We start from the raw sequence: 14,993 nt of genomic DNA on the forward strand, positions 1-14,993 counted from the left end.
TCAAATGGACTAAACATTACTCTATTTTCTTAATTTCAGACATCATCAATTGTTTAAAAGGCGCATCTTACTTGAACAGCAGCTTTTTGAGAGGAAGTGCTACCATATTTAATACACATAATTTCAAAACATTAAAACATCCTCTTAGAATTGATAAGCAGGGGATATATGAAATACTACAGCCTGACTAACACCTGCCACCTGTTACAAATTGCTCTAACTCAGAATAGAGTTGGAACAAAACACTACTCCTGGACCTTTATTCTCCCAAGGTCCGTCCAGCCTTCTGGAGTTAATGAAAGATAAAATTTACAATAACATATTGCTGAAAGCTAACAGAAGTAATCTTTCACAAAGATGTGGTGATAATGCAATTGTGTGAAGTATGACCATAACAAGGCTGAGCTCTACCCAAAAGCAAAGGTTTCAGAGTGTTGAGCATCAACCACCGTAAGGAATCTGTTAATCTTCAATTTCCTCATGGGTCACAACACTGCCTAGCCCTATGAAGTCATTATGAAAATTAAATACAAAACACTTAAAACAGGGCCTGGTATACAGTAAGCACAACATAAACATTAGCTTTGTTTAAAAAACAAAACAAAACAAAGCTTATTTTAGGAAACGCTGGGCCCCTGCACAGACACTGGCAGCAGCATCTTGTTTCCACCAGGAACATGGTAACAGGTGTTCTTCATTGCTCTGGGTACCCTTTTACATGGGAGGTTCTTGCCACTCACAGTTTTTTGCTCAATCTGGTTAGAAAGGAGCCTAATTATAAACAAATTTATAGGAAGTAGGAAAATCCCTAAATTGAAGACAAAAGCTAGTAACATGAAACTATTGTTTGTTACAGATTTAGAGACCTCTTTTACAGCACCACCTCATAATCGTACAGCATATTGTGGTTTCAAAGAACTTCTTAACACATTGATCTCATTTGATCTTCACAACAATCCTGTGAGGTCCTTGCTGTTCTATTAACTACATTTAAAGATGAGGAAAATGAGGCTTTAGTGACATACTAAAGGTCACACAGCCTGCAAGCAGCAGAACTGGAACTTAAATCTTCTGACTATGCTACCACAGCTGGCTCTTTAAGTGGTGATAAGTTTTTCAAAATTACTATCACAACTTTCTGTACAACATCCTCCACGGTATCTCAGCAAACCATTAACAGCTTTCAGACATACTGAAGAATTAGAACCAAATCAAAGAATTACAGGACTTTAAGGATCATTTTCAGTGTAATCTCTCATTCTACATATACTCTCATAAAAAGAAAATGTTTTCAGCATTAAAATTTTTTTCCTGATGTTCTCATATTTCAACACCTGTAAACATGTGTAAAGATCAGGGGGTTGAAAAAAATAGTTAATGGATTACAACGTACAAGACCCAAATTACCGTTCTGCCTGACTGCTTCCTACAACATATTTGTAGGAAAGAAAAGGCTTTCTTACTCATAAGAACTGGTCCAATTAACATTTTTTTCTGATAGTTCTAATGACTTTTCACTTTAAGTAACAGACTATCTTATAAAGAATCTTATACATGCTTAAAATATATATATCTGCAAAAAATTTTCATTATTTCTTCTCATACTGCCAAAACAGTAATATAATGTAAATATAGTACATGGTACCCTGTTGGAAAAATAATCTGATAAATATAGTGGCAATCTGAAGGAACAAAACAATCTTGTAGTCCATACTCAAAAAATTTTACTGAGATTTTGACTTCCCCATAGTATAATTTCCTTCATTTTGCCACATTGCAAAGTATTCACAATCTATTTTTATAATATTTAACTTTAAATATTAAAATATTAAATTGTTAAAATATTAAAAATGTATTTAAGCAAATAAGTTACTATGAAACAAACATGGAAATGCAAATAACTTAAGTATAAGATAAACCATAAAAACAAATTAATGTTTTAGGAAAATTACCTTTGGACTTCTTTCCTCTAGCATAATTTGGCACTGCCTCCCTCCCCTTTCCCGCCTGAAAAACAAACACATCCTAGGACTTTGTTCATTTATTTTTTTTTCTCCCTTTATAGTGCCTGACACACAGTTAGTGCTCAATAAATGTTAAACTTTCCAAGAGACTTCAAATTTTCCATTAATTACCATCATACCATAATCCCGACTCCATGATCATGAAGGTACCTGGAAGTTTATCTCCCTACATCAGGGCAATTGTACAGTTTTTAATCGACCCATCACCAAGGACAACTGAAAAAACCTATTTTAGGCACCAAACCAGGTACTTCACGACATAAGGCAAAGCAGTTAATAATTACCAGTAGTTGATTTAATCAAGCCAAAAAACCCAATGACTTGAAAAATACATATGTTAAACAATTTAAACATTTTCACCCTTCTACCTTCAGGAATCCATTACTCCTAATTAAGAACCATGTATAGAAATAAATATTTCATAAGCCAGCCAGAGAAAGACAAGTATCAAATTATTTCATTCATCTGTGGAGTATAACAGCAAAGCAAAAACTGAAGGAACAAAACAGCAGCAGACTCACAGAACCCAAGAATGGACTAACAGTTACCAAAGGGAAAGGGACTGGGGAAGGAGAAGGGGATTAAGGGTCATTAAGATTAGCACACATAATATAGGAGGGGTACAGGGAAGGAAGTATAGCACAGAGAAGACTGTGCTCTATAGCATCTTACTATGCTGATGCACCGTGACTGTAATGGGGGTGGGTGGTGGGGACTTAATAACAGCGAAAATGTAGTAACCACAATGTTGCTCATGTGAAACCTGAACATAAGATTGTATATCAGTTATACTTTAATAAAAAAAATACACAGGAAAAAAAAAGAAATAGATATTTCATGCATTGATGTCAAAATTTAACTCTACAAATTATTATATGGATGGAAATCTGTTCACAATATATTAAGTATAGTGGTGGAGGCTTGTAACAAAACAGTAAATACGCTTCTAATAAAAAAAAAAGCATTTTAAAAAAATTTTACTCCTCTAACCTAGGAATGTGTAGACTATGATTCGAAGAGACATGCTTTTCCAACCATCTTTATCTTTTATCGTAGTCAAACAACAGGGAAAGGTAAACCAAGTGTGTTTATTATTAGACTGACCTGTGTGACAGCTTTTTAGAGCTTTGAGAGAAGTGGGAGAGGGAATGAAGGTGAATAGAAACACTTAAGGGTTATTATTTAAAGAATTATTACTTAAGGCTAGAACCTTTCAACTGATTTATAATCTTTCAAGTGACTTATAATCTCATTGATAAAACAAGACTTAAAATACAATTAAGATAACCCAATTAAGAAATGGGAAGAATTTGAATAGACATTTCTCAAAAAGAGATACACAGCTGACCAATAAACACATGAAAAGAAGCTCAACATCACAAACCATTTAGAGAAAGGCAAATCAAAAGCTACACACACTAGGAGGACTAAATGACAGACAATAGAACAAGTTCTGAAGAATATATGGAGAAACTGGAACCCTCATATATTGCTGGTGGGAATGTAAAATGGCCCAGGCAGGCAGTTCCTCAAAACGCTAAACATAAGAGTTACCATAGGACTTAGCAATTCCATTTCTAGGCACATAAATAGAGTCTACACAAAAACATACATAAATGTTCTTAGCAGCATTGTTCATAATAGCCAAAAAATGAAATCAATTTAAGTCAGCTGACAGGTGGATATGTAGTATGTCCATACATGGAATATTATTTGGTAATTAAAAAGAGAACTGGTATGTGCTACAGAATGGATATCCCCTAAGAACATGCTAAATGAAGGAAGCCAGTCACAAAAGACCACATATTATATAGTTCATTTATATAAAATGTCCAGAATAAGCAAATCCAAAGAGACAAAAAGTAGATAAGTGGTTATCTAAGGCTAGTGCAGGGCAGGTGGCATGGGGACAGAATGGGGAATGACTGCTAAATGAGTACAGAGTTTCTTCTTTTGGGGATGATGAAAATATTCTGGAATTAGACTGTGATGATGGTTGTACAACTCTGTGAATATACTAAAAGCCACCGTAACTATACTTTATATGGGTAAATTTTAAGGAATGTGAAATACCCCTCAATAAAACTAATAAAACAAGTTAACAATAGGGAAAATGGGAACATGGTATACAGGAACTTCCTGTACAGTCTTTGCTTAGCTTTCCATAAATCTAAAACTTCTAAAACAAAAAACATAGATAGAGATATATAAATTAGTAAACAAGATCACATAACAGCTTAAGTATGAGGTAGGCTAAAGCAGCACCACAGAACTAGAGAAAGATTCACACAGAAGTGGCTTAGAAAAAAAAGTAAAGGAAGTACAGAATTCACAGAACTGAAACAAGCTCATCATTCATTTCGCAAAGTAACTTTTCCTTTTCCTACTTATGCACAACTTTCCAAATAAAAGTACTTTCAGACAATTCAACAACTTCCAGGAAAAAGTCTATACAGAAAAGAAAATGCCGGTAAACAATATTGCCAATGTATTTATCAATGTAAAACTATTCCCCCTGCACCCTGGGTTACGATTTCATTAGAAAAGCATTTTAACACAATTATGCCTTATCTATTTTTAAAAGGCTAAAGACCTTACATTCTATAGATCAGACTTTATTACAGTATTCAAGATCTAAGTCACTGAGGAAACATAAAAAATGTCAAATTTATTTTCACTGGCTTCTTAATATGAATAATAAAGCACCCCTAGTGCTCAAAGAAAGGGTATCACCTGGAAAGGCACATTAAGGAACTTTCTGGAGGAAGAAAGATCTATATCTTGATCTGACTGGTGGCTACAATTATACAGACATAGCTATATGCATATGTAAAAATTCATTACATCTTAGATCTGTGCATTTACTGAAAATACCTCACTTTTTTAAAATGAGATTTAATAAAAGGCATTCCAAAGAAATTTGTCATTATCCCAAAGCAAATGATGTAAGAAGAGTCACATTTTTGTCTTTTAGTAAAGAGAACTGAGCATGGAGCAGTAAAGTAATGTCTTTTGGTATCTCAAAATCAGTAAGAAAAACAGGTCTACCAACTCTGTTCTATCATCGATCTAACCTTTGTGCCTCACAGACAATCAGATCGTATCTTGAGATTCTTCTATTGGGTGAGAAAAGAGAATAAGGAAACAGGGCAGAACCAAGCCTAGCTCAGTAAATCACCCAGAATAAAGCTAGAAAACCTAAGAACCAAATCAATATCCTCTCCATCCCCAAACACCATATCCTCATTCTCAAAAGAGAAAACTGTTTTATCTAGAACTGGTTGTGAAATAATGCAAAGAATGCAAAAGAAGTTCTCAGGTTCACACCCCTCTAAAAATGATCATATTTCAACCTCTTGCTTCATTCTGTAGTTTTTCTAAGAGTGTTCTAAGGCACTATACTCCCTCACCTTAACTTCTGGCCATTTGCATGTCTAGATTGAGAAAGTGAATAGTGTGTAGATTTGGTCTCAATGGACTGAGATAAAGTGTGGATCTGAGTTCACAGGTGCAAAATTTTAGAATTGGACTAGCTCTGAGCAGCCATTTATTCACTGAATAATGAAACTAAATCCTAAAATGGTTAAGGGACTTGCCTAAGATCTCACAACTATTAAGTGGCACTGTCAAAGCTGAATCCAGTCTTTTATTCACACCACACCTATACCTCTGCCTAAATAGAAGCTGAATACTACCTTATCTAAAGTGATCATTACACTCTGGGGAAAAACAGTTCATATTATCCAAATTCTCATACCTATCTGTCCCATAGCATTCACATTTTAATTAATTTATAATCAGAATTATAACTGTCAACTAGATTAGTCAGTACCTTCTTATCTCAGCAGTAGAATCCTCTTGGTAAAATGAAATAATGCCAAAAGTTTATTTGGTAAATAAATAATCAAAGCAAAAGAGATAAATCTTTTTAAATAATACATGCAGCAAGTTCTTCATGGCAAACCATCTTACTTTACCAAAGACTTTCATACGGTCATTGATCCAGTCAGCAAACACTGAAATGTCTACTATGTGTCGGACACTGTATTAGGCCTAAGGAATATAAAGAGATAGATGCAGGGTATTTAGATAAACAATAGAATGAGGTAAGGGCAAAGACAGACTGAACATCCATCTGTAAAGCCCAGAGGAGCAGCATCTATTCTAATCTGAAAGGTCAGAGAGGTCAGACTAGCTTCTTACTCTCCCAGGCAGAAATATATGCTCCTGTAAGCTCTTGAAATAAACTGTTTTGAACAATGATCTCTTATTGACATAGAAATCTCAAAAATCTATGTCTGAAGCAAAAGAAAAACATTACAGTACTATCCTACTTATATAACTATGTTATATTTATATATCTACATGTGCATATTTTTTTAAAGAGACATGTATGGAAAGGTAATTCCAAAAACTTTAATAGTAATTATCCCTATGGCATGGAATTTCAGATTGTTTCAATTTCCCTACACTTTTCCACATGAATTTTAAGAATACTCCTGTAACGTACATCTTTATTCTGCTATAACCAAGGTGAGTGGGGTAGGGCAAGCCCCCCAGGAGTCTAATAAACTGTTACTGTTCTTACACCAATCTGTCTCCTCTATTCAGAGCAGTATCTGTCACATGGGGGACACCAATGCAGCACACATTTAAGAGATTTTCATTTACCTTTGTGGAAAGGTCACTTCTGGGAAAGTTTCTGGAGAAATAAGGCATATGGGGACTAAATCTTAACAGGTTTTAACTGCCATGCTAACGTGCTTAAACTACATTCTGTGGGTGACAGAAACACTGATGGGTTTTTGAGCTAAGGACTAACAACACAATTTTTTACTAAGCTATCTCTGGTAATACTTATAATACATAGATAGGAAAGGGAATAAAGGCAACAAGATGTGTTAGAAAGTTTTGGCTATATGTTTTTTAAAAAACCTAGAGAAATGCTGTCAAATTTTTATCAGTAGTGTGTTTGGTGGATGAGAATACAGGGAGGGAGTTTCCCACCTTCACTGTTAGACATTTCTATTATCCCTAAACTTCTTAAAATAAGTATTATATGCAAAAACAGGAAAGATAAGAATGGCTATCATAGTAACTCAAAGAGGGTACAGGGGAAATAATGAAAGCTTGGATTATAAACTCCATAAGGACAGGAAGTAGATCTTATTTACCACTATATCCCCAGTACCTTATACAGTGCTTAGCATCTATCGGGGGCTCAATGAATGTGTCAGAATAAATGAAAGAGTGAATGAGTGAACAAATGAATATCTTAAAGGCTCAATGAAGAAGAAACATTTCAGAAGTAAAATATACATTTGTTGATCAACATAAAGGCCAAGAACAGGAAGAAATTAAGGACAACCTGAAACTTTTTTTAAAAACAGCTTAAATAGTATTGATCTGAGACTGAACTATAATTACACTACACAGGGTACCATTTAGAGATATATATGACTAGAAAAATGATCAGTCATCTATGAAGCCCCCACTCCATCTTCTTCAGGTGGGTGCTAAGAAATCTACTTGTCGATATATACCTAGTCCCATCTGTGTGAATAGAGAAATCTAAGTAAGTCCACCAAGGCATAGAAAGAACATATTGCCAAGCAAACAGCTGAAGCCACAGAGGGTAATTTCACAACACTTCCCAATTCAGCCTATCTGCGGACTCTGTGTTTGCTTGTTTTCAAAAAAATAGACTTCAAGGCCACACTGAAACTAAATTTTTAAAAATAAGGCTAAGAATAAGAAAGAAACAAATCCTACCATCTGCAATAACATGGGTGGAGCTGGAGGACATTATGCCATTATGCTCAGTGAAATAAGCCACGCGGAGAAAAAACAAATGCCAAATGATTTCCCTCATTTGTGGAGTATAACAATGAAGAATAACTGAAGGAACAAAACAGCAGAAGACTCAGAGACTCCAAGAATGAACTAGTGGTTACCAAAAGGGAGGGGTGTGGGATGGTGGGTGGTGAGGAAGGGAGAAGGGGATTGAGGGGTATTATATTTGGTACACATGGTGTGGGGGATCACGGGGAGAACAGTGTAGCACAGAGAAGGCACACAGTGAATCTGTGGCATCTTGCTGCACTGATGGACAGTGAATGCAATGGGGTGGGGACTTGATAATATGGGTAAATGTAGTAACCACATTGTTTTTTCATGTGAAACTTCATAAGAGTGTATATCAATCATACCTTAATAAAAAACTTCAAAAATAAAAATAAGGCTAAGAATGAATGAAGTCACTGAATTGAGTCAGAGCTAGAAGGGATTCCAATGATTACAAAGATGAGAAATGAGACCAATTAAGTTACACAGGTAGTTGGTTGCAAAGGCTAGAACTGAGGCTTCTAACCCCTAGAAGAGCAACAGGTATTTACTGAGTACCTAATATGTTAAGAAGAACTCTACTAGGCACTATGTACATCAAGATACTTCACATATATGTTTAAAAGCACTTAAAACATCAGATTTACATTCTAAGGAAACTTCTGCATTAGGACAACAGTGTCCACAACTCTAACAAACATGTTTTTAAAAAGCAAGTAGTGAAAAAAAGCTCCAGTAAAGAACCTGGAATTGCAAATTTACCCTTCTTGTCCTGATCATGAAAATTCACCTGCTGTTGTTCACCATTAAAAGATTAAGATTATCAAAAAACATCTCTACCCAAACTGTATGACCCAATAGTTTAAGGAAAAAAACAAGCCTTATTCCTGTTGGAAAAATGATCTGTTTTTGTCATACCAGTCTAAAGAAGGAGCTCTGTCAGGATTAGAGCACAGCCATCTGAGGACAAAAGTCTAGGCAGAAAGAGAAACGATACTGGAATCTGACAAAGACCCCTCAGGAATATTGTTATTCAGCTGTTTCAATGGCACCTTTCATCTAAGGATCTCAAATGATATTTACATTACCAAGAATAAGGATGGTTAAGCACCATGGCCCAATAAAGAAACATATCAACGTCCTAGGGGGAATTCAATACTTAATGTTCTGAAACTCAGCCCTCTGCTCTAAAAACAAAACCTAGTCTTATGTAATAGTAGTGTGGTATGATACAAAACACATAGTTGGTCTTGTCCTCAGTTCCCAGCACAGAGCTCCTAAAACCCTTGGCATTAAATTCCGTGACTGATAGGAGTATCTTTTGTTATTTTTAACAAGTCCTTTTCAGCCATACCTGAATTCATGCTAATGAGTGACTCTTGGTGGAACCCTAAATTGCTTCAGGATGGGAGCTGGTTACCAGAAGAAGCCACGTGATTGGGGGGTTGGCACTCTCAGGCCCCACCCCCAGGCTGGGGAAGGGAGAGAGGTTGGAGACTGACTTACACCAATGTCATGATTTAACCAATCATTCCTAAGTAACACAACCTCCACAAAAGCCCCTAAACAATGGAGCTTAGTATGCTTCCGGATAGGTGAACACACTGAGGTAGCGGGAAGGTGGTGTGCCTGGAGACATCCCCATAATTGCAAACCTGTAAACATGTTTTTCCCAAGTTCTGTGAGTCATCCCAGTGAATTATTAAACCTGAGGAAGGGGTCAGGTGAACCTCCAATTTATAGTGCAGTTGGATACAAGTACAGGTGGCCCAGGACTTGCAATTGGTATCTACCATGGAGGCAGTCTTGAGGAACTAAGCACTTTAACTAGGACCTGACAGTAACTCCAGGTACGTAGTATCAGAATTGAATTAAACTACTGGACACTGAGATGGTGTCACAGAACTGGACAACTGGTGGTGGTGTGGAAAAACCCACACACAAGTAATTAATTCCTAATTTATATTTGTAAAGCTTGAAGATACAAATGGATTTGTTGATATAATCTCCCAGCTTACCTTGCTGAGCATGTATAAATAGAAGACCCCCAAATTCAAGAAATGTTAAAATAATTGTTACTAATAATAATTAGTATTAATTTTGTACCATCTTTGTGTCAAGCATTAAGCTTAGGATAAATTATTTCCAGTGTATGCAACTCTGAAAGGTAGATACTGCCCCCAATAGCAAATGAAAAAATTAAATCTCATTGTTTAATTTCCCATGACACACAGCAAGTGGCAGAGCTGACAATGACACCTAGTTCTGCCATACAAGCTCCTGCCTTCTACACTATGGCAACCTCTACTTTTTATATTGTAGTGTAAAATTATAAACTCTCTACCAATCCTTAAGGGTAACATATTCCAAATTATGCCCTTGAAAGACTAGTCTTAAGAGATGCTCTAGGGTAAAATAAAAATATAAATAAAATAAAAATGAAATTCCATGTATATATCTACTATTCCACTTTTCGACTTTATACATTTGTTTAAAAACCACTTTTTTAGCATTATATTCTCTTGCTGGTTGACAAACATTTCATTTTTTTGTTCACCAGTTACTAAGGAGCTGAAGTCAACAAGATTTTTAATTACCAATATTAGCACTAAGGAATAAAATTCCTTGAGATTAGAAAATCTTAAAGAACTGGGAAAGACAAGAAAGATCATGTGTGGGTAAGTGGACACAGTATTCCGGATGTAATAAAACAGTACAAGAAAAGAGGGACCATTACTTCTTTTAATCTAGCACAATCTATCTATAAATGTTAATCAATATTAGCCTCTTTCCACAGCCACATCATACAACTACTTAGATTACGGTGGCTTTCAAATGAAAACAAACTACAGTTGATCCCTGCACAATGTGGGGGCTAGGGGTGTAAGAAATCTGCATATAGCTTTTGTCTCCCCAAAGACCTAATAGCCTACTGTTGACCAGAAGCCTTACTGATAATACAAACATTAAATACATATTTGTATGTTAGATGTATTATATACTGTAGTCTTACAATATAGTAAGCTAGAAAAAAAGAAAATGTTTTTTCCAAGTGTCAAAAATTTCAAAAAAAAATTCCAATATATTTATTGAAAAAAATCCACATATAGGTGGACCAACATAGTTCAAACAAGGGTCAATCTGTATTTTGGATTAGATCATTTCTGTTAAAAAGCAGGGCCTTACATTTCTATCACACCAATTTTGCTACTTTCATATTTCATCCTGTGTAGACTGCTTTGATTTTCTTTGATTGCAACATATTAGATAACCTTCCCATCACTAACAGAATTTTTGGTAAGCATGTGAATTATACCATTATTCAAGATCTAGATCCAACTAGCTTGACAAAAGCAGAACTTCAATCCTGTATAATCACACTGTGCTTTATGACAAAATAAGCAAGCAAACCAAATTTAGAACAAACCGGGAAAAGGTATTTGCAACACATATTGTAACAGGCTGATTTCAAAACATAAACGGATCCTACAAATTCATAAAGAAAAAAAACAATCAATTAACAAAAAAAGAACCAAAGTCTTTTCAATGGCTGGTTCATAGAAAATTAAAGACAAATGTTTCTATAGATAAAAAGATCTCCAACCTCACTCATAAAGAGCAAAGTAAATTAAATCTATAATGTGATACCATCAGACCTATTAGAGCAGCAAAGATCAAAATATTTGATAACACATCCAATTTTAAGGAGTGTGAGGAAACAAGTACTCTCATAGATTGCTGATGGGAATGCAAAATGATTTCAACTCTTCAGAGCTCAATTTGGAAATATCTCTAAAAATTTAATTACACCTACCTCTTCTTTGGAGCATGAATATTCACTGAAGCATTATTTGCAATAGAAAAGTACTGTTTTGTCACCCCAACAGCCATTTCCCCCTCCTTCCTCATTCATCTGAACTAACATTTTGTTCAGGTGGGTAACATGCCCAAGGCCAAGAGATGACTTGTGATAACTTGAAGCCAACTATGGCAGTCATATTCTCTTGTCAGGTAATCACTTTCCCAGATATGCCTGGGGTCAGGGACAGCCACATGACCCCCAGTGAAATGTAAAGAGACGGGCGCTTACAGTTCCTCAACAGTGGCTTGCTGACCCAAAGCATCAGCATCATGTGGGAGCATGTCAGAAATACAAACTCTCAGTGTAGATTTCAGAATCTGTCAGTGGATCCCAAGAATTTGCACTTGAACAAGCTCCCTTGGTCAGTCTTACACACACTACAGTTCATGCAACACTGATCAGGAGACCAGGGAATTATTTTCTTCCCATTTAAAATGACAAAGCCTTCCCAATAGAAAAAATATTTTGCCCTTCATTTCTTTTCTTCAAATTCGGTTGACTGTGCAGCTTAGAGCTGAAGCAGCCATCCTAGAACCATGAGGCTACTTGGGGAAACTGAAAAGCCAACATACTGAGAATAACAGAGTTAAGGAGGGAAAAAATCTGGGAAATACTACCCAGTTACTGAACTAGCCCTTAATTACCTCCTTGCTTCTGTTTATGTGAGACAATTTCAGTCTTTACTGTTTAAGTCACTGTTAGATATTCTGTTACTGTCATTTACAATTGAATATATCCTAAGTGATACAACTTTATATCTATCCCTGGAAAATAATGGAACTTAAAATTAGTGGAAATAAATACCAGATTGAGGCCAAGATTTGTTAGTGGTCTCAGACTAGTACTAGTTGTCTTTATGTTGTGTGGGCTCATGGGAAACCCAAGAAATAAAACTATGCCAAATATATGACACAGAACACTCTACAGCTGATAAAAAAAAAAGACACAAATTTATAAGTAGTAATTTATTTTATGAGGAAAAAAAAGCAAGGTGTGGAACTGTTTGCATAGTAAACCTCCATTTAAATTTTTAGAAGGTGGGATATAAATAAATACAGAACACACACACACACATGTAAAATATCTGAAAGGATATACACACAAAAATATTCGTGAAAATGGTTGTTTCTAAGATGAAGAACAGGGGGCTGAGCATCAGAGATTAAAGGGAAATTATTTTCATTTCTCAACACTGTGTATTCCTATTCAAAAAATGTTTAAAATTAAAATATAGGGGCGGAGCCAAGATGGCGGCGTGAGTAGAGCAGTGGAAATCTCCTCCCAAAAACACATAGAGCTATGAAAATATAATAAAGAAAAATCTTCCTAACATAGAGACCACAGGACACAGGACAACATCCAGACCACATCCACACCTGCAAGAACCCAGCGCCTTGTGAAGGGGGTAAGATACAAGCTCCAGCCCGGCGGGACCCGAGCGCCCCTCCCCCCGGCTCCCGGCGGGTGGAGAGAAACCGGAGCGGTTTTTTTTTTGGCGAGCGCTTTTTGGAAGCCTTAGAGGGACGGGCCCCCGTTGCTGGGGAGGCAGGGTGGCGGGACCGGTGAGGAGGTGCCTGGGAACGGCGCCGGAGGACAAAGAATATCCGGCGTTTCTCCCTGCGAGACCTGGGGGCGGGTGCCTGAGACCGGTGCCTGAGGACGGAGGAGGTCGCGCGTTTTTCCCCTTTTTTTTTTTTTCTCTTTTGGGCGAGCGCTTTTTGGAAGCCTTGAAGGGATGGGGACCCCAGTGCTAGGGAGGCACGGTGGCGGGACTGGTGAGCGGGTGGCTGGGACCGGCGCCTGAGGACAAAGAATATCCCCCGTTTTTCCCTGCGGGACCGGTGGACGGGTGCCTGAGACCGGCACTTGAGGACAGAGGAAATCGCGCGTTTTTCCCCTTTTTTTTTTCTCTTTTCTGCGAGTGCTTTTTGGAAGCCTAAAAGGGACAGGGACCCCGGTGCTAGGGAGGCAGGGCGGCGGGACTGGTGAGCGGGTGCCTGGGACCGGCACCTGAGGACAAAGAATATCCCGCATTTTTCCCTGTGGGACCGGTGGGTGGGTGCCTGAGACCAGCACCTGAGGACGGAAGAAATCGCGCGTTTTTCCCCTTTTTTTTCTCTCTTTTTGCCGAGTGCTTTTTGGAAGCCTTGAAGGGACAGGGACCCCGGTGCTAGGGAGGCAGGGCGGCGGGACTGGTGAGCGGGTGCGTGGGACCAGTGCCAGAGGACAAAGAATATTGAGCGTTCCTTCCCTGCGGGACCGGTGGGTGGGTGCTTTTTGGAAGCCTTGAAAGGACAGGGACCCTGGTGCTAGGGAGACAGGGCAGCAGGACCAGTGAGCGGGTGCCTGGGACCGGCACCTGAGGACAAAAAAAAAAAAAAAAAAAAAAATCGCTTGTTTTTTCCTTTTTTTTTCCTTTTTTTTTTTTCTCTTTCTTTCTGTTCCCTCTCTTATTGCTGCTGTTGTTGTTTTGGTTTGGAGAGTGCTTTTTGGAAATCTTAAAGGGGCAGGACAGGTCACTTAGACCAGAGGCAGGGAATCTGGGGATCTCTGGGCACTCTAACCCCCTGGGCAGCAGGGAGCACAGAGGCCCCTTACGGAGATAAATAGTCTCCTGGCTGCTCCCCCTCCAACGGGGCTCCACCATTTTGGAGGAACAGCCCCAGCCAGGCCAAGCCCACAGCAACAGCGGAGATAAACCCCAAAGCAACTGGGTAGGAAGCAGAAGCCCTGTCTGCGCACAGCTGCCCAGCACAAGCCACTAGAGGTCGCTATTCTCCCAGGAAAAGGCTACAAACCAACAAGAAGGGAAGCTCTTCCAGCGGTCACTTGTACCAGCTCTGCAAACTATCTCTATCACCATGAAAAGGCAAAACTACAGGCAGACAAAGATCACAGAGACAACACCTGAGAAGGAGACAGACCTAACTAGTCCTCCTGAAAAAGAATTCAAAATAAAAATCATGAACATGCTGACAGAGATGCAGAAAAAAATGCAAGAGCAATGGGATGAGATGCAGAGAAAAATGCAAGAGCAGTGGGATGAGATGCAGAGAAAAATGCAAGAGCAGTGGGATGAAGTCCGGAAGGAGATCACAGATGTCAGGAAAGAGATCACAGAAGTGAAACAATCCCTGTAAGGATTTATAAGCAGAATGGATAAGATGCAAGAGGCCATTGAAGGAATAGAAGCCAGAGAACAGGAACGTATAGAAGCTGACAGAGAGAGAGATAAAAGGATCTCCAGGAATGAAACAACACTA

At 37.9% G+C, this 14,993-nt stretch overlaps 1 protein-coding gene and 1 long non-coding RNA gene across 9 annotated transcripts in view; one reads left to right on the plus strand and one right to left on the minus strand.

Moving 5' to 3' along the window:
• Positions 1 to 14,993, minus strand: part of TMCC1 (transmembrane and coiled-coil domain family 1) — a 374,903-nt gene that overhangs the window by 323,956 nt on the left and 35,954 nt on the right. The gene's annotated exons all lie outside the window — the stretch shown is intronic.
• LOC118973472 (uncharacterized) overlaps positions 2,148 to 14,993 on the plus strand; it is an 87,870-nt gene continuing 75,024 nt past the window's right edge. The window contains exons 1-3 of one of the 3 annotated variants that reach the window (XR_012129047.1): positions 2,148 to 9,718; positions 10,429 to 10,546; positions 12,965 to 13,135. This is a non-coding gene — a long non-coding RNA (uncharacterized lncRNA). Of the gene's footprint in view, positions 9,719 to 10,428; positions 10,547 to 12,964; positions 13,423 to 14,993 lie in introns of those variants that run through there. The other 2 variants (XR_012129045.1, XR_005062841.2) reach the window with 2 other exon arrangements.

This window comes from Manis javanica, chromosome 3 (genome assembly GCF_040802235.1).
Source record: "Manis javanica isolate MJ-LG chromosome 3, MJ_LKY, whole genome shotgun sequence".
Classification (NCBI taxonomy): Eukaryota; Metazoa; Chordata; class Mammalia; order Pholidota; family Manidae; genus Manis; species Manis javanica.